At 36.3% G+C, this 6,000-nt stretch overlaps 1 protein-coding gene across 2 annotated transcripts in view; it reads left to right on the forward strand.

Moving 5' to 3' along the window:
* USF3 (upstream transcription factor family member 3) overlaps positions 1–5,235 on the forward strand; it is a 29,974-nt gene extending 24,739 nt beyond the window's left edge. For both annotated transcript variants that reach the window (XM_036243862.1, XM_036243863.1), the window contains exon 8: positions 1,408–5,235. The gene's annotated coding sequence lies outside the window, so the exon portion shown is untranslated. The remainder of the gene's footprint in view (positions 1–1,407) is intronic.
* The last annotated feature ends 765 nt before the right edge of the window (positions 5,236–6,000 follow it).

Below are 6,000 nucleotides of genomic sequence, written 5' to 3' on the forward strand. Positions count from 1 at the left end.
AGGAAGGAATCTAGATTTTGAACTTGATTGTTGAACATTTGTAAAATGAAATAGTTGAGTTGTTCTCCCAAAGTACAGAAAGTTCAATAGAACATATTGGCTCATAACCAAATGCGGGTTGATGTAAGCATCTTGAACAGTTTCTTACCCATGGCAGGTGTTGAATTAACATAGAATGAATATCCATGGTTAAAGTCAAGCAGTTAGCAAATAAATGAGTTGTTTAATCAGCCTTTATTCCCAAGATTTGGTTTATGTAGAGGCTTCTTTCTTAATTATAACAATGAATAAATTATCTGAATTTCATGTTAGGGAACCATGTTATCCTTTAATGTGCCAAAATCCTTTAAGCAAAGGTCTTCCTTAAACAGCCTTAAAGATAGAAAATTGAAAGGAAAGTACATAAATATTCTCCATTTTGTGCTTGCATTTTGCATCAGACCATAGGATAGAGTAGTTGTATTGTGAAGTTTTGCATGTGTTTAGTTAAAGATTGCTGTTTCATCAGTTGAGTTTTGTTTTTGTATTCTCTCTTCATTCCACTTATTGATCTTGAGCCTCACTTTTTTGTTGTTGTTAATCCTCACCTGAGGATATTTTTCTATTGACTTTTAGATAGAGAGGAAGGGAGGGAGGGGGAGAGAGAGAGAGAGAGAGACATCAATATGTGAGAGACATTGATTGGTTGTTTCCTACACTGACCAGGCCTGGGGATCCAACCTGCAGCACAGATACATGCCCTTGTCTGGGGATCGAACCTGAGACCCTTCAGTCCTCAGGCCACCGCTCAAACCACTGAGCCAAACTGGCCAGGGCGAGCCTTACTTTTGAAATATGTCTTTGCAAAGTCTTAAGCTCTGTCCTTATTTTCATTTACTGATATTTATATTTAAAATATGGCACTGTATATTGCATTATTATTTTTTATAGTAGAGTTATAATAAGAAGATGAATTTGTTCATTATTTTTCCTGATGGTAGATGTGAAATGGTGCTTTGAAAATTGTTTTTGTATATGTCCATGTGTATGTGTGAGTATGTGTGTACACATAGATTTTAAAGTATAAACTGGTTGTTTAAAAATAGGCCTGCCATCTAAAAATGGGAAATTGAGAACCAAGACCTGCTGAAGTATAGAAAAACTTGATGTAGGGGTTTTAAAAAGCCCCACTGAAGTTAATAATCTAAAAATATATATGTATGTATATATTCATATATTGAATTTTGAAAACTTAAACTAAGTCAACAACAATATATGCTCATATTCTCAAGCCCACTACTTTTTGTTGTTATATTCTGCCAAAAATTGATGGAGTGGGAGAGATGCATATAAATTTTTCTTTCTGCTCTGTTAACAAAGTGAACCCAAGGACCAGCATTTTTGTTTTTTCCTCCTTAAACCTCCTAGGGCTTGGTTAGAGCAGTGAACTCCGTGCATACCTCTTCTAAAGACTCAGCAAAGGGTCATCTGTGCCTCTCCAACTGTTCTTACCAAACTTTCCCATCCGTTCTGGCTGCCGACTGGAGCAGCCTCCTGGGGACAAAAAAAATACTGTCAGTGAGAAAAGTTTCCATATTTTCTCCCTTCAAGATGGTCATAGGAAGGAATAGGAGAACATCATGAATAAGTTATTCAACAAGACCACAGGTAAACACAGTAGTTAAAATTTTTGAGAAAAAAAAAATGTGAGATTTATGACTTGTTCTTTATCTTAACTGATTTTTAAGCTTTAACATTTAAGTTTTTATTTGTACTTGAAAGGTCCAATCTGCCAAATTCAAGGAGGACAGTTTTTAGTGTGATTGACTATTTACTATTTATTATATTCTCTCTCTCTCTCTCTCTTACACACACACACACACACACACACACACACACACACACAGTGGCTAGTGAGTTCTAAAGAACTTGGGGCTCTGAAATATCATTGGAACTAAGGTAACAAACTAAGGAGAAACTCAGTTTGAACACTGCATTGCAAAGGCCTCAAAGCCTGGAACTTCCAGATACTTCTCTATTGCACTGATTGCATTTTTCTGCTCAGCTCTGGCAAGAGGCAGCATTTACATTTCTCAGAGCTTTCATTCCAGGCATGTAACACTTTGATCCCAAATGAGTCTTTACCCCTAAGTAAGGCTCGTTTGACCACCTGAGGAAGGGAATGACCATCTGCAAGTAATTTGGCTCCTGCTCACATGTAGCTCTAATTATCTGACAGAAATGTGCATATATATGTGAGGTCATTTTACATAAGAACTCAATTCTGAAAGTGTTCAGAGCATAGTAATCTTATTTGATATAAAAGCACAAGTGTATGAGATTTACCAGCAGTATTAAGTATTTGATCATTAGAGCTGCATGATTTTGGGGTGGAATTTATTTTAGTACCTTGCAATCTCTGGATGTAATTTTTGGCAAAGGATTGGCAGAGAGCATAGTCAATTTTTGTTACAGTAAATTTAATGTTATTCTTGGCTTGCTAATATATGACTATAGAATGTAAAACCATTTCTACAAATAATGTTTTAATTTCTGGAAATATACAAACTTATGTATGAATTGTAATTGAGAGTCATTGACTAAATCATTTTTCTCTTTTAGTGTTACTAATCATGTAGAATCAGTTATAGAAAGTCGTCGATTTCTCTTAACATTTAACCCAGTAACTCTAATGAGGTGACATTTTTCAGATTTCTCATCATGTTTAAACTTTTAATGTGTCAATCATGGATAAAACAAATCAAGTTTGATGTAATTTCTTTTTCTTTTTTTGGTACGAGCAGGTTGTTTGGGGATGTTTTATACCACTTCAGGAAATTTATTTTTGTTTTACTGTAAGACCCTTTGGGGGTACCAGAGATGGCAACCTTTTTCTAAGTAAGGACTGAGCATTCCAGAGTCATCATGCTTTATAAAATCTTACACATCAGAACTGTGGAGAGGGAAGAATGAGGAGGGGATTTTGCAGCATGTCAGGGTGAACTTCGGTGAGGCTCAACTTTTAAAATCAGCCCTTTAAAATACAAAATTATTTAAATAAAATATTTAAAATTATTTTAAAGATAATTCCTTTGCCTTGCTCTTGCCTTCTAACATTAGCCATTTCCTGGAGAGGCTGAAAGTTATACCCCAAAGAAATGTGGGAAGGCATTTTAGTGGGAGTAAGTTTTAAAATTTTGAAGAAGGGTCAAACTTACAGATATGCATCTTCTTATCTGCATCCTTCCTAGGTTACATAGGTACCTAGGCTCTTATTTTCTTCCATCTGCTTCATGTCAAACAGGTGGCAGGGAATCTGGTCGTTTCCCTAGCACGATGATTTCTCCTTTGCCTTGAAACATTAATTGGGCACACCATCTCTTGGGTCAGTGTGAGACAGGAAGTAAGTCACGCTCCCAAATCAATGATTCCCAATTCCTGGTTTTGGGAACCACTATGTCTCCCACTGTATGAAGCGACAATAAGAATTTCTTGAAACAAAAGTAAATCAAAATTGATTTAAAATATTTAATGTGCCATAGAACTCTGTTTCTTGTTCTAATGAGCCTCCCCCACCACCTCCAATGGAGGACTGAAGAAAGGGCAAAGGTGGTCTCAAGAGATGGCCTTGGATTGCTATCCTTGGGGACCTGGAAGTCATTGTTATAAAACTGTTGTCTATATAAACCCTGCCTTTTCCTGGAGATAATTGCCTGTAATTTTGTACATCCAGAGAGCAGTAGTAATAGCCAGAGAAACTAGTGTGAAGTTAATCTGTGAGTGATGATTTTATGATACCTATATGTACACTAAAGGCCAGAAAATAGTTTCTTGAGATTACTGTTTGGCTACCGTTTCTCCTTCACCAGAGTTCAACAGAAAAGGATCTTTTTAGGGGACTCAACCATATTTTTCCCTGCATTCTACACTTCCTGTGTGAGCCTGAGAGTGTTTCTACATGAGTCTGTGGGAGACATCAGGTGTAAGGTGAGGCAGTCCAGAAATGCCAGTAGGAAGTGTTGAGGACCTTCTTGGACAGTTTCTTTCTAGTTCTGCTCACATGCCTCTTCCCTGGTACTGCACTTTACCCAAAACTGTGCCTCTGGTCCCAAGACCAGCCATTGGAACATATTATTCACCCACTCCTCTGTTATAGCCAAGGACCAGCCCGGATGGTACATGTCAGCTAATCAAACACCTGGAAGACACGTACAGCTGATGTTTCTCACTGTTGCCTTATCATTCTCTGAGCCATCTCTGATTCTAATCTAGTAAAAAACTTACTAGATAGAAGCAAGACTCCTTTTAAACTCAGAGCTTGTATGTGATGGTCATCCAACATTCTTATTTCTAGATTTGTGTAAGCCCCATCAACTGTAATCTTTTTGTGTCTTGTGCATGTATTCAGATGCTGCATAAACATGAGCCAACTTGCTTTGAAAATATTGGGTATAATATCCAAATTGGTGTTATTTTGGATGACTGCACAATCATTAGAGCTTTCATGAGACATACAACTTAACTATTTGCGATTTAATCTTTTTAAAAAAAGGTTATTTTTGTGTGTGTGGGCCCAGTTGTGTGTTCAGGTATACATCATACTATGTCATAGGAACTTAATGTTTACTCCATCTAGATCCCCTCTTCACTTTTCTGGATCTCTGTTCCCCATCCGCTCAGTCTTAAATCCATTTTTCATCTGTGAGGTCATTGAGGCACTGGACTTGATTATATTGGTAACCTTTAAGGGGAGTTGAACTGTTGATCTTCCAAGAAGAAAGGGACCAGACAGTGTTGCTTAAAATGCTGCAGTTGTGTTACTGTGAAGAAAAGATTTGCTTCCACTTTTAGCAGGCCATATATATATACATTTTGGTAAAAAATAGGTGGAAAAGTCTGAGAATATAATTACCTTCACAAACTATTTATAGATACACTGGGCGAAGCTTACTGTAGGGCAGTCACCAGAAAATCTAACTGTAGTGCTTTCTATGGTGTAATATTTGTATCTATTTTCATGCCAGCAATGTCCGCTGTGCACTGTGTCCTATTACTGTAAATCACCTGGTTTATAATTCGAATGGGAACTAACTTGTTTTGTAATGGAGTCCAGAGCAGATATGTATAATATGATCAGGATTGTCCTACAGTTGTAAATAAGAATAGGTCCTGTTTATTTTGACATCTTTTTACAAATGCATTGTATTAGGGTGTGAATATTCTGAACCATGCTCTTGTTTAAAGTTTTGAAATTTTTATTGGTAAATGTAACATTTTAATGGTTGTAATAATTATTTGTATAGATATGAATATAGTATTTTATTTAAGAAAATAAACTTTGCATTTTTGCATTGTGAATTCTGTTTTCTGATCATTGCATATGCCACATCAAACCCAGTATTAAAATGACTTCTCTTGCAAAACTAAAGTCTTATATTCAAATAATCTTTAAATTTTGCCAAAGTGTCTGAAAAATGAAACCATGACACATTTCCCTTGGAGATTGTGTTCCTGATCAGAGTCAACTTCGAAGAAATCATAATTATGATCAACACTATATTTTTAGAGCAAACTATATACTTCTATGCTATTATAAAAAGTAAAATTAGAATTTCAGATCTGAGAGATGATTCAGTCTCCACTCTCCTCCTTGCATGTTATAGTGGAGGAAACTGAAGCACAGAACTCTGGGACAAGAATTAGCTTTCATTACAGCCATAGCAGCTTGGTCCTCTCACCAGCATTAAGTTTGAGGGGGAAAAAACATGTTGCAGAAGAACTTGCGCAGGATAGAGCTTAAATGCTTATAAATCGAACAATATTGTTTAGGACTAGCCTACAAATGTAAAAATGATAAATTAAGGAAATGATAAACTCAAAGTTCAGAATAATGGATACTTCTTAGGAGGGAGGGAAGTCATATCAAGGAGGACCCTTTAAAAATGGTACACACTACTGACTTGGATAGCGGATACTCAGGTGTTTATTTCATTTGCACCTGAAGTTTTTGTCTTATAAATG

This window comes from Molossus molossus, unplaced genomic scaffold, assembly GCF_014108415.1.
Source record: "Molossus molossus isolate mMolMol1 unplaced genomic scaffold, mMolMol1.p scaffold_m16_p_5, whole genome shotgun sequence".
Lineage (NCBI taxonomy): Eukaryota > Metazoa > Chordata > Mammalia > Chiroptera > Molossidae > Molossus > Molossus molossus.